Genomic DNA, 22,839 nt, shown 5'->3' on the forward strand with positions numbered 1-22,839 from the left:
TGAAGACAGAAGGGGGCTGAGAGCCAAAAAATACAAGCAGCCTCTGGAAGATACCAAAGGAGAGAAAACAGATTCCAGAAAGGATCCCAGCTCTGACAACACCTTAACTTTAGCCTAGTGAGACCCGTTTTGGACTTCTGACATCAAGAAGTGTAAGGTAATAAATCTGTGTCGTTACGCATTGCTAAGTCGGTGGTGATGTTACAGCAGTCGTCGAATATTGATACAAAAGTGGGTGGGCTGGTTACGGCAGCTTCCCTGGGTAGTTCGTACTGATGAGGCCCGTGTCAAATCTCTGGTGCTTTCATGAGCACAGAGGCAGCCTCACATTCAACCGCTGCAAGCCCTAACACCCGGTGCCCCATTCTCCTCTACTCCCTCATGCAGGGGAGAATAGGGACATTGTGGGCTGGCCTTTGTGGCCTCTGTGCCACAGAAGCTGGGGAAAGGCCTGGGATTTCCTCTAGGGCAATGAGTCCTCTCTTTCGGTTAACCACCCACATAGGCCAGCCCTTGAAAGCCAATGGCACATATCTATCTGAACAATTCCAAGCTGCTCCCATCTCCACAGTTACTGTGCCTCCAGGCCCCTCTGCCCTCAGCATCTACCTCTCCAAGCAGAGCCTTGGATGGAGCACACTGGCCACCTCAGAAGTCCTCGTGTCTGTCCGCCCCTCCCTTCATCTCCCCAGCAGGTGGATGTGGCTGGTTGGCCTGACATGGAAAATGATTTCTTTGGAGGTGCCCTGGAACCCCGTTCTGCCTTTGAGATGTGCCTCAGTGACCCCCAGGGTATTTTGTGCCCTCCTCTCCCCTCTGTGCCAAGTCTCCCCACCATGGCAAGCCGTCTTGGGCAGGCTCTACTCCTAGACTGGTGGGTGTTGAGGGGGTGAGGTCAACGCAGAGGAGAAAGAGCAGGAGGCTTGTTTGGTTGGAAGTTCAGCTGTATTTTCAATTTAGCTCTTCTCAGCAATAAAGCTCATGTTTTGACTCCTCAGTGGTCCCAAACCCTACATTAGAAAGGTGAATGATTAGTTGACCCCAAAACAGTTACCATGAGCAGAGTCTCCCAATAAAGCCAAAGTTCTGAATTTCCACAATCGTCTATGGTGAGAGGAACATAAATGTGAATCTCTGCTCTTCATCAGCTGTGTGATCTCTAGACCTCAGTTTCTTCATCTCTGAACTATGGATGATAATAATACTTAGCTCCTGGGGTTGTTGTAAGGGCTAAATGAGATGATCCCTTTGGCCCGAAGCATAGTCACCGTGTTATAGTAACACGAAGAGAGAGCGACTGCTTCTGTTACTATTGTTTTTGCTGTTCTAAGAGGTTAGCAAAACAGACCCTTTCTACCACAGAAAGGTAGTTTCAGCTGAAGTCTTTAAGACAATGAGTGTCAGTTTCATCCATGTCTTCATAGTGAGATGCTGGCCGCCAAAGCAGGAGGTGAAAGGATGTGGCCCAGAACTGGTGTTCCAACAATGAGCTGACAATCGGAAGATTCAGAGGCCAAGAGAGTAACCGAGGCTGGAGAGAAAATTTCTTTCAAAAGAAATATGTGTTCTGTGGCACCTTCCTCCTTGCCCAGCAGGGTGGTGAACGTGTGTTCTGTGGACTTGAGGGGTCCCCTAGGAGAGTGGACTGGAATTGTCTTCCAGGTCGACGAGGCCCTCCTGGAAGGGCGGTGCGACCCCAAAAGAGAACCTATGGGGAAGAGGTCTGCAGAGGTCCGCAGGCAGGTGGGGGATGGAAGCAGCTGGTGAGGGAGGGTGCAGTGCCTGGGTCAGCAGAACTTCAGACGAGCTGGAAGATCCAAGCAGAGCCAGAGAAAGTCCAGTTTAAGTAGGGTGATCACTAGTCTCGTTTGTCCAGGACAGTCCTGGTTTGTATCTGCCGTTCTGGTGTAATTATAAAGCACGTCCACTTTCACTCTTAAAAGTGTCTCCGCTTGGACAAGAGATTGCTCTCCACCGAAGTCAGAGGCAACCACACCCAACCCACGGGAGGGGTCTCCGTGCCCCCTCCTCCTTTTCGCCTCCCTTTCACTCTCACGGAGCCTTCTTCTGCTTCCATGAGGGGGTTGCGGGAAGAGTAAACCTGTGGCTCTCCTGGCAGGAAATAGAAGAGCCCAGCTTGCCTCCACCCCTCACCTTCTGCCTTTACTGCTAGAACCTTCCAGCCTGAAGCAGGAGCACACTGCAGGTGACAGAAGTGAGTTGGTATTTTGTTTACTACATGAACCGGGCATACTAGCTCAGGCTGTGTCTGTTCCTGTGATTAGAAGTGACCAGAAGACTTAATTACCTCAATGGAAAGGTAAAGCTGTGGGGTAGCCTGAGATTTCCTAGGGATACGGGGGAACGCTCGCCCTCAGGGTGGGCTTGACCAGGCAGTGGGGGAGCAACAAATACAAGTCTTTTCTGTTGACCCCCTTTATTTCTTGTTAAAGATACCAGTTATGTTGTTACTATTGACCACTCACCGTTTTCATTCTGGCTTCATGGACACCCAGGCAAATGAGCTCTCTTGCTACCCAGAGCTTTGGCCTCAAATCACTGTTTGACCTATTCTGGCAAACTGCCACGGCCCTCATGCAGACCTCCGGGAATTATTCTGAACTGCAAATTTAAGGCCTAGACTAAAGACTAACATTGCTGAATGTTCTCCTCAAGAAGGCCAAGAGGAGAAGGAGAGAGAAAAAGGAAAAGTCAAAAACAAATAAACCCAGAGCACCTCAGTGGCTCAGTCGTTAAGCATCTGACTTTGGGTCAGGTCATGATCTTACGATTCTTGAGTTCGAGCCACACATGGGGTGAGTCTGAGCCCCACTTTGGGTAAAACACAAGCCCGGCTTCTCTCTCTCTGTCTCTCTCTCTTCACCCCTTGCTCACTTGCACCCTCTCTCTCTTGCTCAGAAAACAAAACAATAGAAAACAACAACCTTTCCTGTAGGGATGTACTATTTCTTTCCCCAATGTTCATAAGCAGAATTATATTCAAGGATTCATCACTGGAGTCCCTGTAGCTAGAAGGTTGCTTAGGGAAATGAAAGTCGTGACAAATGCAAAAATGTTTGCCCGTGATCACGCACCGTCTTGTTCTCCTACCCGACTACGGAATGAAGCCCCTTTTGGATCAGACTCCTGATGGTTGTGTGATATTATAAATATCTGACAGGACAGTGGAAGTGATGCAAATCCATTTCCAAGTCAAGTTTCAGATCTTGCAAGCAATGGAAGATTTCGTGGCATTAAGGAGAATGAAGTTGGAGGATTGCTCAAATCATCACAAGCTGTCAAAAATAGGGGCATGGCGGGGTGTACCAGTTAATGATGGGAAAACAAAAAATTGGCAGAGACAGGGACACCAGAGGCGCTTCAAAGAAAAAGTGTGTGTATCAAACAGTCATGAGAAGCCTTTGGGGAAATTCATAACCCTCTTGCATACTTTTGTGAAAATGTCGCTTTGTGCGATTGGCTATCAAAGTAAAATACAAAGCTGTTGTACAAATATTTTTAAAACATTTTTCTTAAATAATTCATTTTTTTTTTGTTCAGTAAGAACTAATGCATAGTTGTATTTATAACTTGTGTTAGATCGGAGAGTTTTAAAAGCTTAACTTAATCTTTTGTTTTATTTTTCAAGTTCAAGCTCCAACAGAACTTTTTCTCCCCCTCCTATTTACAGTAAAATTGTCTCTCTCAAGTAGTTTCCTATTGGGTGGTTCTCTCAAAATAATGGAGATTTTCTGCTCCAAAGCCCCTAGTATAGATTACAGTCTTTGCATCATAGAGAGCTTCACCAAGGTCGGGACCAGAGGAGACACCTGAGTGACTCCTGCATGACTCAGAGAGTCACCAAAAGGAACCACCGGGAAAGGAAGAAAGCCTCTGCCCCAAAGACAAATTCCAGCTTCTACCCTTAGGGATGGAGGGAGCCATTTTTCTTTTCAGTGGCCAGTTTGTCCCTACTTGTCAACCACCAACCCACAGAATTATCAAAACCTCCCCTCAGAGGCTCCCACTAGAGGAGCAGGCATTTTGTAAGTGAGAAAAAAGGTGTTTGTATCCTCTGTAATTTTTATTGCTACTATTTGCATTTTCTCTGCCTGGAAACTAAACGCCCGCCCTGTTGAGTGAAATACCAGGCACCGTCTTCCCTGCTGGAGGCACCTGCCGGGCCTCCTTGCTCCCTTGGCCCAGTGCCCCTGCCCAGTCTTAGCCCTGAGGGTCTCTGATGGCAGGAGGAGGACTCCGGTCCCCATAAAGTGACAGAACAAGAGAGGCTCAGCTTCTCGGTGATGCCTGCTTTACTACGGAGGGTTCTCTGGGGTCTTCTGGGCCTTCTCTGATGTGGAGGGTGGGTAGACGTCAAGAGGTCTATGGACGCCATCTCCCTAATCAGTCGCTCAGACGTTTGAGATTCTGTGAGGAAACAACAAAAGGGGGTTATCCACACAGCCCAGGTCCCTTCACGATCCCTTTGTTCCTTCTGTTGCAATCTGCACCTTCTCCTACCCCCCTGAAGACCAGGTCAAATCTCCTTCCTTCCTCAGCCTGGAGTGGGGGGGGGGGGGGGGTTTGGCTGCCTCCTAGGGGTCAGGGTATGTCTGCTCAACCCTGTGACCTTATCCACCTGAGGAGGCAAGACTCTCCCACCACAGCTCAAGGGTGCAAGAAAGGTTACGTTTTGTTTACATCAGCGTCCTTTCCATTTCAAATCCCTATTCTGCTTGACGGCTGGCACTTCCCGTGACTGCTGGATAGGCTTTTTGTCCTTGGTGATTATGTCCCCATTCTGAGTGGCTCATGATCGCAGCTCGAGAGTGGGGGGAGTGGGGAGCGGAGAGAGGTGGCCCCTGACCCAGGTCCTCTGTGTATGCCAGCCTCCCAGGACTGTATCATCCCGTCCCACCCTCGGTCACAGACCCTAACGACTTCCAGGCCCCTTCTGAAGAGGGTCTACAGGAAATTCCACTGCCCGCCCACGCTGCTGCTAAACTAAGGGAACTCTGGGACTGTCACAGGCCTTCCCCACACTAAGGGTCACTTCCACCCCTGCCAGCTGGCCCTTGCGGCACAGGAAGGAAGGGCAGAGGTGACCTTTCTTTTTCAATTCTCCTAACTCTTGGGTGGTTCCCTCCTTCCCCTAAGGGACGACCCTCTGAGACGAACCTCTGCGGGGGAGCAGAGCCATGGCAGGGCTTTATCAGGGGTCCCTCCTCAGTCCTCTCTTTCCCTTCTGCTCTCACTGTCTCCAAGCCAGTGTGGGGCCTTGACCTCCTCCCAGGGTAAGGTCTGCCCTACCTTGTGTCTTCACTCTGGAGTCTCAAAACCTAAACGTTTGGGTGCTGGGTGCCCTAGTTCCACTGGGACAACCTCCCTCTGCGACAGAAACGGTCATGGCCTGCTGCCACATGTGGGAGAGTCACCGTGCAACAGAGACTCTAGGGAATTTATCAACATATTGTCCCTACACGGGGACCCATACCGCCAGTCGTGCGAAGACAGAAAGATAAGCGTGGGCTGTGGAAAAGTGGAGCCTGTGCGCCATGAATATGCAACTCTAGGCTTCGGAGCTTAGCATATTTCATTCTGTTGCAAGTTGAAACGTGTAGGTATATCTCCTTGGCCCAACTCAAAAGGTAGATGTTTTCTGCCTTCTGCGAGTACAGACACTTGGCAGCCAGCTTTCTCTGAACGTTCGTCTGGAAAAGAATCTCCGCTTGTTGTGAGTAGTTAAGTTTATTCAACATATAAATCTCTTAAAACCCATGCACTTAAATGCTTGCGGTTGTGTGGGATATTATCAGTGTCAGGGATGGGCGAAGTTGAAGGCATTTTGGGTCAGTCTACTTTCTTTAAATCTTCTCCAAACATTTTAGGTTTGGCAAAACCTGAATTGCATTTTTGCCAAGCCCCTGTGCCTGTAATTTGTAAACCCCTGTGTATTTTCAGGGAAATGTAGTCCATATGTTTCTGATTGATTTACACTTAACTCATCTAAACGTTGTTTTGCTAGTGTTATTTGATGTCCGAAGGGTCTCAGAGCCTGTTTACATCTGTCTAAGCTGCGCTTTCCCCCCCTGAGACTCAGGAAGATCTGTTTTGCCAAGAGTAAACTCAGTTGAAGTTTAGTTTACTAAGCACCGCCCCTCCCTGCCCCCACTTCCCACATTCGTTCGGATGGGACTTGGGTTGAATCTGAACTAAAGAGCTGAGGAAGTTGCATGGGGCTTTGAAGTTGACCAAACACTCTCCACCACCACACTTCACTAAGGGGAATCAGCCCAAAGCCTCCCCACTGGGGATTGTGACCCATAACACTGGCACAGAGACCAGCCCCCAGGCCAGGCCAACTTCCCAGCCTGGACTTGTCCCCAGCAGCACTGGCACTTAGCAGCAACCAGCCAACCACCCCACCTTGACAGTCCCTTCCAGTAGGACATGTTCATCCAGGTTTTATGGGGAGGAAAGCACAGACTTTGAATAAAAGCCATCAGCCCTCTTGCGAGGTCTGCAATAATGATCTTGTAGAGAAAGACTGTGGTTTTAGAACAAAATAAACAAAAGAAATCCTCAGCGAGGGCCCCACATCACCGAACCTTAATTTTAGATAGTCTGCATTTGCCTTGCAAATGAGTCCAAAAATTACCAACCCACAAACATTTAAAGCAATCTTGCCCACTGCCAGAAAGAGTATGCGGGGCAGAAGGAATGAGCCTGGCCCCTTCTGCTCTGCTCAGTGGAAGTGGGAAAAGGGTGTTGTTGGAACTTAGCTGGTGCCCCACAATTTTGGAAACATGATAACTAGAAATGGAGACGTACTCATTGCAACCATATGATTCATCCTTGAGGGAAATGGTGCTTTATTTTGGAGGAAGCACTTTAATGGGCATTGAGGCATGTTCAAGTAAAGTCTATTTGGACTGGAGAGACTCCAGACAAAGAGGAGCTAGGTGGCTTGTAAAATAAGGCGAGGGGTTGTCTTCTCTGCACGCAGGGTTGCCGTTGACTTGGAGATCAGCCTAAGATGTCTCTACCTCTTGTTTTACCCTGCAAGGTATGGGCAACCTAGATTCTAATAAAGGGACACAGTCAGAGCATTTAATTGGGGGAAAATTAGGCTAGCCCCTGAAATGTGGGGCAAGTTAGAAGATAAGAACAAAGATAGCTGGGACTCTCTCTCACCAGGGTTTAAGCTTTCTGTTTCTATGTTGTACTTCCCTTCTGCTATCTTTAAGCTTCAGATAATCTTGATATTATAGGTTGGTCTTGATTATGTTCTGGGGGAGTAGGTGAGGGGCCTGTGCCTACGCCATGAGGGAGACAGAGGAGACTGAGAGAGAATGGAACAATGTGACAAGTGACAGATAGGCCTGACCTCTGGAACATGGACACGTTCCTCGGGGATTCTCAGAAATACCTGGGATCAGGTAGGCATACTGAAGACAGGCTTTCCTGAAGCCTCCTGGCATGACAGCTGAGTTGGGAAGAATTTTCCCCATCTGGAGAACTTGGGGACACCAGCCTCATATCAGTGTTAACTCTGGTGGGTGGGCCAGTGGCAATATTTGCAAGTCCACATGGGATACCAACGGTGCTGTTCCAAGGTCCCCCATATGGGGTCCATGCAGGTTGGCGTCCCACGGCGTCAGGATCAGACATTTCTCCTGCCTCCCTGGGCCATCAGTGTGCGTATCTGGACCGCATGGTATCTCCCTTGCCCCACCTTCTAGTTTCACTGAACCGTGTTTTAGTGTGAAGTCATCGAGCTACACTGAAGACTGAGAAATGCGTGTACTCTAAGCATGTTGTGAGCCACAATTTATCATTTTGCAAAGTCTCCTTCTGGTGGTGCTCTAAGAAGAAACCCATCCCTGCTGCTCACTGGCAGTATGGCTTTAGGCCAGTCCCTTCACTTCTCTGACACTCCATCTTCTCCTTTGTAAAGCAAAGATCATAATTCGCTTCCTTCGGGATTGTTGTCACACACTTGATAACATGTTGTTATTACAGGAATTCTTACAGAGTAATTCTTATCACACATTATTGCCTAAATCCATGGCTGGTGTCTAATTCTTCTGCATCAACTTTGTCCTTCCTCTCTGGCTCTAATTTGTTTAATCTCAGAGAGTGCTGATCCTTGAAAGGTCATCTGGAACACTGGTTCTCAAACCTGGCTGCACATGAGTCACCTGCAGAGCTTTATAAGGCATTTAAAGGAGATGCTGAGGAATCCGTGTTTCTAAGTTGCTTTCCTAGTGGTTTGGCTTTGTCCACAGATGGGGGTTTGAGTTGCCCCTTGCCTAGATTCTTCCTCTGCCATTAGGCAAGAATTCCTTTCTGCTATTCCAGGCAGGTGGAAACCTGCCCTGTGTTGGACTTTAACAAGCAGGACTCCATACCCCCCTGGGGACCCCTTGCAGTGTCTGATATCCTTTCACGGCGCCTTTTCCCTGTTGCATTCTCGGCTTATTTCTCCAAAGATCTTGATTTAGCTTGTGACTACCATCCAGCCATTGTCTTTGTCTCCCAATCTGGTTACTCTCCCTGTCTTCTCCTTTGGGAGGCGGGTTCAGACATTTGTCTCCTTATTTTCTGAGGCTAGAGTTTTGCTAGACCCTTTACTCCAGCTCTTCCTTTCTTCCCTGCACTTTCTCCCGTCTGGAGTTTGGGTTTATTTTTCTTCCTGCCTAACTACTTCTAATATACTAAGTCAATAAACAGATTCTCTGTGGTTACATATGGCAAACAGCTGAAATTTACAGTTGAGAGTAAAATTTCCTCATTTGGGAAAAAAAAATCATTTCACAGATTTAGAAAGTGGTCATTCTGATCTCCAGGGCAAATAAAAGTGTTTTATAACCTTCCACAAAAGCTTATGCCTTGATTAAATTTTATTATGAATTATTAATTAAACCAAGAAAACACAGAGGCCTAAACCTTTGCTTCAATTTGCTCCAGATTGAGACACAAACCAAAGGCGACAAGAAACCCTGAAGGGGAGGTTTAATGATAGGCAACACATATAAAACTATCTGCACACTTTCATCTGCCAAGGGCTCCAAACCAGCCATGTAAACGAGCCCCTGCGCCTAGGCCTGAATGCAGGCCAGCAATGAACCTGGAAGAAACGGGAAGTCTTCAGCCTCTCTCTCCTGGATGCTGTGTTTGGGTTTCGTGGGGGCATTGTGACTTTGAGGACACATCAGCTATTTGTCTCATGAGCAGCTGTGGTTAGGTGGGGAGAGGTAGGAAACAGGGTGGAAAAGCAGCCCGGTGTCTTGGAAGCTGAACCAGAAGTCAGGAGAAGCGGGCCACCGTGGTCATGGCTGAGTGACTGACTCAAGCAGGGCCACCCAATACAGTTGTTCAGGTTGCCTGGAAGCCGGGGCAGGTGAGTACAGAAATCCAGCTCATGTTCACCTGACTAGGCCTTGCTGCCTGCCACTAGGGGGAAAGAGCATCTTCTTCCGACTTGAACAGGAGAGTCACATACTGGTCAGGTCTTGCTTGGAGGCCAATTGCGTATGTAGGGGGTGGGTAGAAGGAATGGGCCTGCATTCTCCCGAAAGGAACATCTTTTGTTTTAGAACACAGAGGGGTTGTCTGGGCAAGTGGTAGCCTAGAATTCAATGCACAGATGCTGGGGGTGCAAATACGGAAAAGACCCTGTCTTCAAAGAGCTCACAGTAACTTGGGGAAGCAGACAAATAAACAGAGTATTACAACACAGTGGTGGCAAACTAGATACAAGATGTCTATGCATCCAGGTGCCCACCCAGCTGAAATTGGACAGGAGAGAACTGGGGAGGCTTTCTTGAGGGTGAGGTCTAAATGAGTCACGAGGAGTGGAAAGGGGTCGGGAATGAGGGAGCGGAGAGTGGGAAGGTACTGAAGACAAAGGGAACTACATGATCAACTAGCGGGGGATGAAAGGAGGTCTACCTGATTGGAAGAAAGAGGGGCTCTTAGAGAAGACATGGAGACCTTGTGGGGTTCCCCACCCATGTCTGGTTGTGGCTCAAGCCATTTTCAAATATGTGCATTTATTCAAATATAAAGGAATTGGTGATGACTATTCCCTTTCCCCACTGGCCAAAATTGGAGGGCTTGGGCCCTCACCAATCTCCCAACACAGTGCTTGGCACTTGACGTGCTCCGGGACTAGCTTCTTCTCCTTCCCTACTTCTCTGGCCCGTTCATTTTCAATATGGAAACAGGGATAAAAGACATATATCTGTGCGTCTTTTACAACATCCAAAAAAAGAACAGATACAGGATGTGAAGGGTAATGTCCTGGCCCTTTGGCAATGGGCAGCACCTATGATTCTGTGTCCCTGCTTCTGAGTTGGTTCTAAGAGCATACTGAAGTTGTGCTCCAGCAGGAAGCCGGCTTCCCTGGAGTAATCACTCAGAGAAGAGGCGAGGAGAGCTCTTCAACTGCCCAAGAAGCCAGGTTTGCATTATCTGGTTATCTTCCGGAGTTCACCACCTCTCTCTGGGATTATCCAGGCTCCCCGTCCTGCCTCCCCAAGAAGATCCTGCATGGGGACCGTGTGGCATTTATTTGGCTCTTACTTATATTGAATTCGGTGCTCATGGAAAGTGGCACTGCTTCCTAGCATGACATCACATAAATAAGTTTGAAGATACTGCTTAATAAGAACCCTATAAAGAATTGTAGAAAGAATTGAAGGATGCTGTTTCCTCTCTAATATCTGCCATGAATCATTGCTCAGAGGGAAGGCACAGAACAGAGGTACCCAGGGACAGCACTCTGGCCCCCGGGAGGCAGAAGAGGGCCTTCCTGATAGGGCATACGTTACCTTTCTCCCCCGGCTTTGGTCTGAGGCTGGCAGAGAGGGAGGTGGCTGTGAGGCCGTCTGATGAGTAGGCTAGCCTGTCTGATGGACTGGCTAGTCTTTGCTGGCACCCAGTTTTGTAATCTACTCTCCTGAATAAATCCATCTGACCGTTGCCTCCAGTCAATTAACCACATCTAGGAAATGCTTACTGTGGGGCCAGCCTACTGGGGGCAGCTCTGAAAGAAGTAGACTATTCTGTCTCCACAAAGGATTTACCTCAACCCCGTGGGACTTCTCTTTCCTGAAAAAGATCATACTCTTTCCCTGGCCTCTTCTGCAACCAAAAGGAAAATAAGGCACAATATTCTTAGTTAATTTGGAGTTTCTTGAGGGAGAAAATGTTCTTGGAAAAACAATGCCTTATTCCTTTCTTTAGAAAATTCTTTCCTGGAATACAGCTCAATTATGAGTCCCCTAAAGGCCCCCAACGTGTTTTTTTTTGTTTTTTTTTTTTGTTTTTTTTTGTTAAAAGAGATGGTGTCAGGCCAGGCCTTTAGGGAAGTTGAAGAAGACTTTTGTTTGCTGCGCATTGCTTTCCTAATGGAGCCCCTTCTCCAGAGCTGGTGTGTGAAGGAGGGGTGGGGCTGCCTCAGTATCTGACCCCAAGTGAGTTTGTCTGAAGAAGATGTCCTGCTGTTCCCCGGCAGTATATTATGGAAGCCAAAGAGCTGCCCTTGGAAGGTAGACGAGTGGGACGGGGGGACAACAGGTGGCCTCACTTCTTGGTAACGAGTGGATAAGAAACGCTGTGTCCATACCCCAGGCAAAGTGCTCAGAGGTCCTCCCAGGGGGGCTGCTTTCTGAGGGGATGCTCTTCCAGTGCTCCCCAGCCACCCGGTAGAGCCAGCTGCTAGCAGATGGAAGGGGTTGGAGGATGCAGGAAAGTGGCCAGGGAATAAGAGAAGTGTGCTCAGGGAATGAGAGGAATGTAGGCTGAGAAGCGGGTGGAGGGAGAGTGCAAGTGGGGGAGATGGGGAGAAGAGTACCTGCCTATTTGATTCAGGTCCTTGAACTGTCTCAGTGAGGGTTTCAGAGATTATTTGCTTCAACCCTTGAGTTCAGAGTTGAGGAGACTGAGGTCCGGAGGAGTTTTAACTGGCCTTTGGTCACATGGTGAGTGTGCAGCTCAGCAGCATCCAAGATCTGAGCTGTAGTTCCTGGTCTTATCTTTGCTGGTGACAGTTGAGGTTCCTTTAGCTTGTCCCTCTGAGATAGAGGAAGAGCCATGAGAAAACCATTGACCTTGGAGTCAGGTGACCTTGGCGGCGGGGTCTAATTGCCCAGGTCCCACTTGGACAACATATTTCCCCGGGCTTTCCAGACAAGGGCAGAGCACCATCCCCTTGCTCTCAAGCTGGTGACCTGTAAGAATTGGCAGCAAGAGAAGGCTCGGGGCTGATTTGGAGCCCTCTGGTGTGTTTCTCCCTTCCAACTTTTGGAGGTGGCAGTTACTGGGCAACATGACCCTTGAGGAGGAGATAAACTGCTTCAGATAGGAAGGCTTTATCTTTGAGGTTATTGCAAATGTGCCTGACTCCTTAATCTAGTTCTGTCCAGATCTGAACTGGTAGCCAGATAAACTGCCGGCTGCCTGATTTCTTGTATTTATCAAGTCTAAACAATTATCAGAAGGCAATTATCCCCTGGGAGGCCAGTGGCTCAAGAGATAAGCAGCACCCCGCAGGTCTGGTTTCTGACCCGGATCCATAACTTGTCACTCAATGCCCTGTGCAGATTTTCTCCTCTTTCCCACAGTCCTAAATTTTAAAGGAGGCTTGATGTTCTGATGCGTCTGTTTTGGTGTTTCCTTGCCCATAGCTGAAAATAAAGTCCGATGGTTCTTATAGGGAGATAAATCCTTTTTAAAGGCCCTTTTGTTATCACTGTGGAGTTTGTGAGCACTAGAAGTGGGTTTTAAGGGACCCTTGAGACCTTAGATCAGAGTCTGCTATATCTGGAAGGGACCAAGTGACCACTTTGCACAGCCCCTTCATGGTGTCGGTGAGGAAGCCCAAACAGAGGGATTCGGTGTGTTGTGAAAGGAGGGTGCTCTTTGGAGTTAAACTGAGGTGGGTCTGAAGCTTGCCTTTGACACTGGCCAGCTGCCTGACCTTGGGTAACCTCTCGGAGCCCCCATTTCCTCATCTATCATGTGGAAATAGTAATCTGAGCCTCACAGCATTGTTGTGAGAGGTAAAAACTGTTTGCCCCTGGTCGAGGTCACACATATAACTGGGGGCAGAGCCAGTGTCAGAACCCCAGGATCCTGGCTCCCAGATCTCTCTTCTTTCCATTACATTGTGGAATCTTCTTCTCTGGAGGTCTGCAACTTGCCATTAAATTAAAAGTAAAGCTTCTTCTTTGTCCCGCCCAAAATTCTAGTTCAGTGTTTCTCAGACGGCTCCTCCAGATGGTCTGAGGCTCAGTTCTGCTTAGGACTCATGTTTATACGATGACAGCATCTATATTTTTTCTGGATGAATTAATAATCGACTTGCCATTGTATTTAGGAAAAACCAGACATCACCTCATGGACGTCTCACTGAAAGGAGGCGTCATTTATTCCACTTATTCTGGCAAATTTTCTACTTAGTTTTGGTGGCAGCAGGAACAGGGGTCTTGGGAAGTTTTTTGCGCAGCCTAAGGTTGTTACTCGTCCTCAGGATGACAGGCCTAATCCAAAGTCGGGTGGCCTGAGTCTAAGGTCCTAGGAGCTCTCGTCAGGGCGTTGTCTGCGCCTCGGACACTAGGTGGCGCCACAGGAACATCCTCGCAGCTCGAGGAGCGGTCGCAGGTGGAGAGGACTCGCCGCTGAGCCACGGAATTCTCGGGCTTTCCACTCGGGGCTGGGGTTCCGGCTGGCCACCTCTCGCCACCCTGTCCTCCCGTAAAAAGCACGGCTTCCCTCTGGGGAAAGCCCTGGTGTTGTCTGGCGATGGGAGTCATACCCCCATTTGGTTTTAGGATTCACCAGTTCAGCATTTTAAACCCCAAAGGACGAAGCGTGTTTGTTCCTCTTCGCTGCCCCCGCCCCCTGTGTTAGTAAAGATTCATTTGCCTTGAGTGGCATCATTCCAGGGGTTTGGGGTGCTAACTATAGCTCCCTTTTTTTCTCTTTTGAAAGGCTGCAGACGTCATACACGGTACGCTTGCATGATGGACGCCTCCGAGCCGGCCTAGAGAGATTGTCGCGGGGGCTGTGGGGCCGCAGGGAGTTTAGGTGCCCGGCTCAGGTGTCACGACGCTATTCAGCTAGGTGCGAACCGACAGGCCTCTCCTCCGGCCCTGCGCCGCGGGCGCCCCCTGGAGGCGGTCGGGGGAGCGGGGATCGGCGCGCCTCCCGCAGCCCAGGGGTCCCCGCCCCTCTTCTTTTCGGTGCCCCTCAGGATCCCGCAGAGATTCCCAGCAGCCTCTCAAATCGCAATAAAGTTTCCCTACTTCAAAGTCAGTTGCTGTTCTCTCACGTCCACATCACCCTTTACACCTGGCCAATTTCCTCTGCTCCATCCAGACAAATGGCTTCTTGGCCCCTACTGGGTCACCCCCCTCACTCCTCCAGTTTGGCTCCTTTCTCCAAGGTCCCTTGGTTGGTCTTGCCCCTAGGCCCTGGTTTAGGCCGGATCCGGGGTCCCTCCCCACACCAAGGCTTCCCGCCGCCTCCCCATTCTGGAGAGTCAAGAATGGAGCCAAGTTTGGTCCCTTTCCTTCCTTAGTGCTGTATGCACACTTCAGGTATTATGCTTTTCCTGTTTACCAGGGCTGTCAGATCTGGAAGTGATTTGTGAATAAAGGCAGCTTTTTTTTCTGCCCCAGAAGTTGCCTTTTGACTAGGAAGTATTGTGTCCTGGGAGTGCAGGCCTGGGAAGTTGATGGAAACTTCAACTACATTAGCCTCAGCTGTGAGAATAAAGAGACACTAGACAGAGCATCAAGAGTCCCAGGGAAAGGAGAAGGGAGAGGGAGGACCAGGAAGGGTTACAAGAACCAGGAGCCCCATGTTTGCAGACCTGGGGTGGAGGAATCCTGCCTCTGACATCTGTGACCTCTGGGACTGTGACCTCAAGCAATTCAGGTTGCTTCACTTCTTGAGCCTCAGTTCCCTCTTCTGTAAAATGGGAATACTACTACCTACCTCATAGGGTTGTGGTGAAGATTATTAACTCATGTTATGAAGTGCCCTCCTGGCAAATAGCAAAGGCTAATAATATATGACAGCTGTTCACGTGATCCAATCTAAGCCACTGCTCTAATCTTTCACCTTGCTGATTACAGACATCTAAAAGTACCAGCTTTTCTCACTGTGGGATTAGGAGAAAGTTCCCTGAGTTACTAGTATTCTCCTTCATTTTATGGGGCTACAATGTCCTCTTCTCATTAGAAAGGAAGAGAGGGTAAATGGCTTATTTTCTTCTCCTGGGACTCTTTTTTTTTTTTTTTTTTTAATATTTATTTATTTTTAGAGAGAGCACAGGCATGAGCACGCAGGGGGAGGAGCAAAGGGAGAGGAGAAAGACAATCCCAAGCAGGTTCCGTGCTGCCAGCTCAGAGCCCCACTAGGGGTTCCATCTCACAAACCGTGAGATCACGAGCTGAGCTGAAATCAAGAGTCAGATGCTCAACTTCCTGAGCCATCCGGCACTCCTCTCCTAGGAGTCTGGAGGAGAGCGTTTCATGATGTAGCCAGTCACTGGGGATAAATAAACAGGGTAATGTGGGGTTTGTCAGCTTCCTCCCCTATTCAAGGGGAATCTCACACAGGCCCCTTCCGTCAAGAAACATTGCTGTAGCATCTTGTCGGAATAGACCTGTGCACGGCAGCATGCCCATCTCTGGTTTTGGTGGAAGTCAGCAGGTTTGTAAAGATTTCTGAATGGGAGACTGTGTCAACCATCCCTTTGACTAAAACCCAAGCCAGACATTCCTTCGCCTCTAAATACTTCTTGCTACCGAAAATATAAAAACAGTCTTATCTAAATGCCTTGTTTTGTTGTGTAGAGATGGTCATGTGCTGTTAAAGAACAACTACCCCTGAGGCACCTGGGTGGCTCAGTCAGTTAAGGGTCCCACTTTGGCTCAGGTCGTGATCTCATGGTTCGTGAGTTCGAGCTCCCATCGGGCTCTGTGCTGACAGCTCAGAGCCTGGAGCCAGCTTCGGATTCTGTGTCTCCCTCTCTCTCTGCCCCTCCCCTGCTCATGCTCTCTCTCTCTCTCAAAAGTAAACGTTAAAAATAAAATAATGACTACCCTTATCTTTTTTTTCTTCCTATTTTATTGAGATGCGATTGATACATAACACTGTGTTAGCTTAAGGTGTGTACTACCCTTGTGTTGAGTTTGAAATATTAACACGTCGGCACCTTGCATTTGAATAATGCTGTCTATGTTTTTATCTTACTGATACTATGGGGTTGACAAGCACATACCTTTCACTCTGTAGATGAGGAAACTGAGACACAGAAAGAGGAAACTGATCGTCCACTTGTTCCCAGTCCTGGTCCAGTATGCCCACAGGCATCTGAAGGTCTCTGAAGGTCTCACCAGCCTCTGTGGTTGGTCACCTCATCCTTCCATGGGCAGAGTGAGTGGACTCGGATTCCTGCTGTGATCCTGTCTGGAAGGAGACAAACCCTTCATCCAGCTCAGGGCCAGGAGTGCATTGCAGCGCTGAGGACCATATGAGACAGTGAACAGGAGAGGCCCAGACTTGCTGCTCTTGCCTCAGTACCCCCCCCCCCCCCCCCCACGGTGGTCCTGGGCCCGCGGCAGAGAACTGAGCTCGTCTGGTAGTAAATACTGTGAATTGGCCGATGTGGCTAGCCATCCTCTAGTACGAATGACTCAGTTTATTAATGCTCTGCGCAAGATGGCTCCTTTACTTGCCAGCAGCCTTAAGCAGTATTTCATTAAAACTGGCTTAATTATTTTTAAAAGACGGCCCAATTAAAAGCTATACATACTTTGTATGTGTGTGTTTATATATAGAGCTGTATATATAATATATATTTCTAAGCGTGTGTATGTGTTATATATATATATGTATATATATATATATATATATATATATATATATATACATATATATATACACTTAGCAATTTAATTATATGGCATAAATTGTTGGAAAAATACCCGGGAGCTGGCCCCCTTTCTGTTGCTAGATTCAGACTAGAGGCCACCCTGTGAGGGGGTGGCGTTGGTGGCTTCTCAATGACTCCGCAGTGGAAGTCCCAGCTGCGCAGAGCCTTGCCCCAGCGTCAGGGCCCCAAAGCTTTGGGAGAGGCAGGTTCTGACCTCTGCTCTCCTCTTGGGATGCTCCTTTCCTGTCCCAACAGCACGGAGGGGCTTGAGCTGGGGAATGCTGGGGGAAGGTGTCCTTGCCAAAAGAGACATGGAGTTGGGGCTTTTGTTTCTGGAGCTGGCTGTCGAGCTCTCCTAATGAGCAAATATGTTCTCTTTAAGGAAACAAACAAACAAAGCAAAAACACTAATTCATCTGGATTTTATTCATTTGTTTTAAATACAAACAAACAAAAGGAGAGGGGAGAAGTGGTTATTTCTGCACCAACTATTTCAAATGCAAGTTCCTCTGTCGCTCGGGGTGTTTGGATGGTGCTTGTCACCATAGGACCCACAGGGCTAGTTCCAGCCGTTATTCGGTAAGGCTTTTTTTCTTTCCAAAATTCCCAGCGTTCCTTTAAGGCCCATTTAGCTGCGGGTTTTGTTTATTCTCCCGGCAATCAGCATTTAAAATAAGACAAACAAGCATTTTTTCCTGGGCTGTGAATCCCTGCTGGCCTGCCTCCACCCGCACACCTGAAGCCAATGTGTCCAATTGAATTTCTTTGTAACCCGCATCCCCTTTGGAGACCTGCCCCCCTCCGTATACCAACGTGGAAATAGAGAACTTAAGCAGGGCAAATGTAATTTTAAGAATTGCTAATGATGCTGGAAATCTGCAATGCAATTAGCATCATTGGATTTGTCGCTCCTCCGCTCCTCCGAAGGCACGGTCCTCGTCATACCGCTGTGGCAGCGGCGCCTCCGCGTGGGCCTGGGCGCCCCGGGTATGCTGGCAGCGCTTATGCACCAAAATATGAACATTTGGTTAGGCTTCCTCTCTTTCTCTCTCTCAGCAACTGACTTCTTTGTCTCTTTCCCTGGTTGCAGGGGGATGGATTGTTTTCCATTGGTTATATCCTTAGCATTCAGTCCTCAGGGGACTCACTCTATTTTCTAAGTAAGTGGGACCCCCACTTTGTGACCTCATTTTGCCCTCTTGGATTTTAGGGCTTCCCTTCACCAGCATTCCCCCTATGCTGGAACCCCAGTAATTCTTGGTGCCTCAGCAGTGGTGAAAGCCGCCCCCCCCCCACCATTACTCACCCTACGTTATACTTTCCTTTCTATACTTTCCTTTCTCTCTCTCTCTTTTATCTTCTCTAACTTCCATTTCTTTACTACCCTCCATGGCTCAGAAGTAGTATGAAGGAGAGTTAAAAATAGGGAGATGGAGGGAGCCAGAGGGAGAGAGAGAGTGAGAAAGCAGAAAAAGAGAAAATGAATTATTGGATTCAAAATAAACCTTTACTTTTTCATAGGCGAATTATTTTTGCTCCTTGAAAAAACTAACATGGGCCAGGCACGGAAAACCATGTGATAGCTGGGTAAGCCGTTGCAGAATCCAGAAGATGATCTTGAGGTGTCTGTTCAGTTTAGCAAAGGTTTCTACTCTGGGGATCCTCTTTCAGATCCAGGGGCCCAAATCAGAAGCTTGTAGAGGGGAGCTATTCTTCCAAGATTCCAGATGTGTCTGCGAGACAACACGTTATGGGGCAAATTGATTTCACCCTTGGGAAACTGGAGATTTTTCAAAGTTATGTCTGCAAAGCCAGCTAATGCATTTCCCCATTAGTGCATTAAAGTGTGCCCTTATTAATTCAAACATAAAGGCAACAAAATAAGCTGTTAAATTTAAAATATAATACATATATAATGAGGAGAATGTGTGAAAGCCTTATTCAAATGAAAATACAGGAGTGTTTGAACTACTGAGGTATCTTTTGTATTGAATTATGAGCATATGTAATAGATTTAATTATTAATTTCCCCATTGTTCTATGCACACAGACAGGGTTCAAGGCACAGTCATTCTCTGGCTTTCATAGATCTAATTTGTATAATTATTGCCTGAATAAAGAATTGCTCCAATTCCGAGCTCTCTTTCTTTCTTCCCCCCCCTTCTAAATACTATTTCAATGCTGCATTCCAAAAGGGGAACACCTGCCACTTCTTCAAAGTCAGCTGATCATTTGGAATGATGGACGGCGCTGTTGCCGATGACGTCCCCTTTCAAGTCTCTTTGTCTAAGTGAATTATCGTGCATCCTTTTAATTTTATTGAACAAATTACATTTGTCAAGGTCTATCTTTGTAAATAAATGATAACTAGAGACACATGGATGCGTATTTCTGCTGTTCAAGGGCTCTTGTTCCATTTCTGGAAGCCAGATGAACATGGAACAAAGGAGAAACTTTCCTCTAAAAGCAATTATCTTTCTGCATTCCCATCAGTATAATTATATTGCAGGGAATTTTAAGAAGCTGTAGAAGTAGAATTGAATGCTTAAAACTGTGTTTGCTGAATTGCTATGCAAAAGTTGAGCAGGCTGTATTGCATCACACTAAATAGTCTCGCTCTCTCCTGGCCACATTTCTCGCAGTTGAGAGTGTGCCTGAAGGATGGAGACTGTGGGAGGGGTAGGGAGGAGGAGGAGGAGGAGGAGGAGGAGGAGGGCCATATTTAGGGGTTCATGTGTTTCTTGAAAGGAATATTTAATGACATTTCTGAAAGCCGAGGCTGTTAGCAAAGTGACTACGGATATGTACCATAAAACTACCCATTTCCAGACTATTTGGAAAGCTTCTGACTTGCATACTGCTCTCTGCCCGGAACAGAAACTTACTAGCTTATTAACGAATCCGTGAATGGTGGTGGAATAAGGAGGGGATTGTTCATGACATCATGGCAGCAGCAATTGCACTGCCCCCAAGAGCAAGGAGACAGCTGGTTTAGGGAGATGATGAATGTGGTTTGTGTGGCTACTGTGTCAACATTACGTGGCATCAAGGATCATTTCTTTATCATCGGCTCTCCCCCACATTAGTGAAGTAAACTATATTGTCTTGTCACCGATAGCTGTCAATAGTCTCATCCCTCCTTCTTCCCAACTTTTACCAAACCACCTGATGGACGTTTGGGGAGTGGTGGGGAAGCACCGGTGAGAAATGATGATTGAAAATGACCGAATCCTCGTTCGCTTAGTACTGGCTGGTATACTTACTAGACACTTGATGGGATTCCACTATGGTCTAGAGATCCTGAGAAAAAGAAACCTAGAAGCAAGGATGACTTTGTATCTTCAAAGAGAGATGGGCAAAAGAGTGAATGAAAAGCCAGGAAATAACATTCCTGGTTCACAAGAGCCCATGTGGAGCCGTGTAAGGAGCAAGGTCCCAGAGGTCAGAATCAGGGGCTGCCACTTGGCCTCCTGAAACTATAAAATGAGGACCAGATGATCAAATAGCTTACGTTCAGGTTCTGGGTCCAGGATCATGAATCCTAATAGATGGGGCATTAATCTCCATAGGAAAATGGTAGAGGGAAGAGCTAACCCCTGGGGTTGAGTTGCTGGAGCTTTATGAATGTGCTAAAGAGAAAAAATGATTCGTTCTCTTAAGAAAATTAGTCCAGTGCTTTCTAGCTCCAATTTCTGTGGCTGAGGCTTGGTGATAAGCAAGGGCTGAAACCCAAGGGGTCATGGTCAGAAAGCGGTAGGTCTATAAAATAGGTTTAAAAGCATACCTCGGGAATCTCTGTTGTTGAAAAGACTCTTCTCTCTAGAGAAAGTGGCTGATGTGATTTGTTTAATTCAGATCATCTCCCTAAGCAGGCAGTGAAGGGGGCGAGCAGAGAGGGCCAGCATGTCCGGCTTAGTATTGAATTCAGTTCCCCCCAAAAGTGGCAGCACTATAACTGGTGCTAGGAATAGAAATTCCCAAAGACATGATCCCTGTTATCAGGACCAGGTTGTCTGAGTCGGGTGGGGAGGCCAGGTAGGAGCTTCAGGGATTATAGGACAGAGTGATGAGGGTCATGACAAGGCTCTCCTGAGAGTGGAGGCTGATATAGGAGCACAGCAAGGAGCACCTAACTCAGTCTGGAGGTCTGGGGAAGTCAGGGAAGGCCATGAAGGGAAGGGAGGCTTGAGTGGACATTGTCAGATAAAAGTGGGGGTAGAGGAATGGTAACAGGGAAGGATATGTGAGGACCAATGACAACCACATTCGGGAAGCTACTAATCTTTCAAGCTGGCCAAGGAGAAGGGTACATGTGGGTGAGGGGAAAAGAATGAGGCCGAGGAAGTCACTGTGTGCCAGATGAGGAAGGGTCTTCCTGGGGGCCTCGCCAGGAAGCTTGAACTTTATGACCCACATTATGGACAAGTTTAATGAAGGAGTCTGACAGATGACTGACACATTCAAGGGCAAGCTTTAGAGGGTCATTTAGGGGGCCCAGTACAAAATAAAAAGTGGGGCTCCCTATTCAAAAACAGGAAAAAAATTGCTGTTAATGGTACTTAAAAAAAGAAAAGAGCTTTTTCCCTTTATTCGGTAGTCTCAACCTGTCATGGTGTTTTTTTAAAACTTGCTATTTAATATTACCTTTGTGAGGCACAGGGATATCCATGGGGCAAGTGTAGACCCTCACAGAATCCTGGGGCCCTACCCCAAGACTTGGGACACGCATGGTCACTAGCTGCTGGGATCCCACTCCCAGAAGCTGCTGGACTAATGGGCTGTGCCCAGCTCCAGGCGGAGTCAGGCATCTCTACTTCCCAGAGGCCAGATGCCCCCCACCTCGGCAGGCAGTTGCCCCCCAAAAGGGTATCACAATGTCTGTGTCAGGACGCACTAGTTGCAAGGCTTGCCTGCAGAAAGTCCCTGCCAAATGCACTGTCAGCCTAGGGTGGAGGCAGCCATCATCATGCCCACCCCAGGCATTGTGAGGGCTGCTCACCCAACCCTGACCTCTCACACCTGTGACCAGCCCCCTGCTGCTGGTGGAGTTGGCAGTGGTCACTGGAAGGGGTTAAGGAGGCGGAAGGCTGGGTAGGGCCTACGGTGCCAGGACACAGGTAAGTGGGTGGCTGAGAAACTGTCCCAGGAGGTAGGAGGTGGTGGAAGGTGTGACCCATATAAGACAAGGCCCTAAGCCCTCAGCACACAGGTCATTGTCTCATGGACTTTACTTCCAAAACACTAAATAATTAAGAATTTCAAGACGGAAGGGTGCTTGGGTGTCTCGGTCAGTTAAGTGTCCGACTTCGGCTCAGGTCGTGATCTTGCAGTTCGTGAATTCAAGCCTCACATTGGGGCACTGACCGTGCAGTGATTCTCTTTCTCTCCCTCTCTCCCTCTCTGTCCCTCCACACTTGTGCTCTCTCTCTCTCTCAAAATAATAGATAAATAAACTTTTAAAAATACATAAAAAAAAAAAAAGAATTTCAAGATGGCAACCATGGTGCATTAGACCTCAAGTATGGGGTCTTTCTGAGCATGAGGTCCTGGGCAGTTGCAGTGGTTACTTACCCATGATGCTTATTGGCAGCAGGAGGCCATAGGGGAGCCAGGCTCAAGGCAGGGAGTCCATCAGGAAGGGACAGGAGCTATCTGGGTGATGACTCATGTAGCTAAGGCAGGGGTGGTGGGACTGGGGAGGACGTGAGCCAGTGGGATATAAGGTAACTTCCAGTTTGCTAGTGTGGGCAACTGCTACTTTCTTAAGAAATACCTTCACAGGAATTTTATCATTCAATGTGCAAAATAGTCCTGTGGAATACATATTTTTGTTACTTCCATTTTACGGTGAGGAAATGGCTCTGAGAAGTGAGGTAATTTATTCAAGT

At 47.9% G+C, this 22,839-nt stretch overlaps 1 long non-coding RNA gene across 4 annotated transcripts in view; it reads left to right on the top strand.

The window, feature by feature from the left end:
* The first annotated feature begins 5,500 nt into the window (after positions 1–5,500).
* LOC113599270 (uncharacterized) overlaps positions 5,501–22,839 on the top strand; it is a 35,247-nt gene continuing 17,908 nt past the window's right edge. For all 4 annotated transcript variants that reach the window (XR_003420036.2, XR_008295028.1, XR_008295027.1 and 1 more), the window contains exon 1: positions 5,501–5,734. This is a non-coding gene — a long non-coding RNA (uncharacterized LOC113599270). The remainder of the gene's footprint in view (positions 5,735–22,839) is intronic.

This window comes from Acinonyx jubatus, chromosome C1 (genome assembly GCF_027475565.1).
Source record: "Acinonyx jubatus isolate Ajub_Pintada_27869175 chromosome C1, VMU_Ajub_asm_v1.0, whole genome shotgun sequence".
Lineage (NCBI taxonomy): Eukaryota > Metazoa > Chordata > Mammalia > Carnivora > Felidae > Acinonyx > Acinonyx jubatus.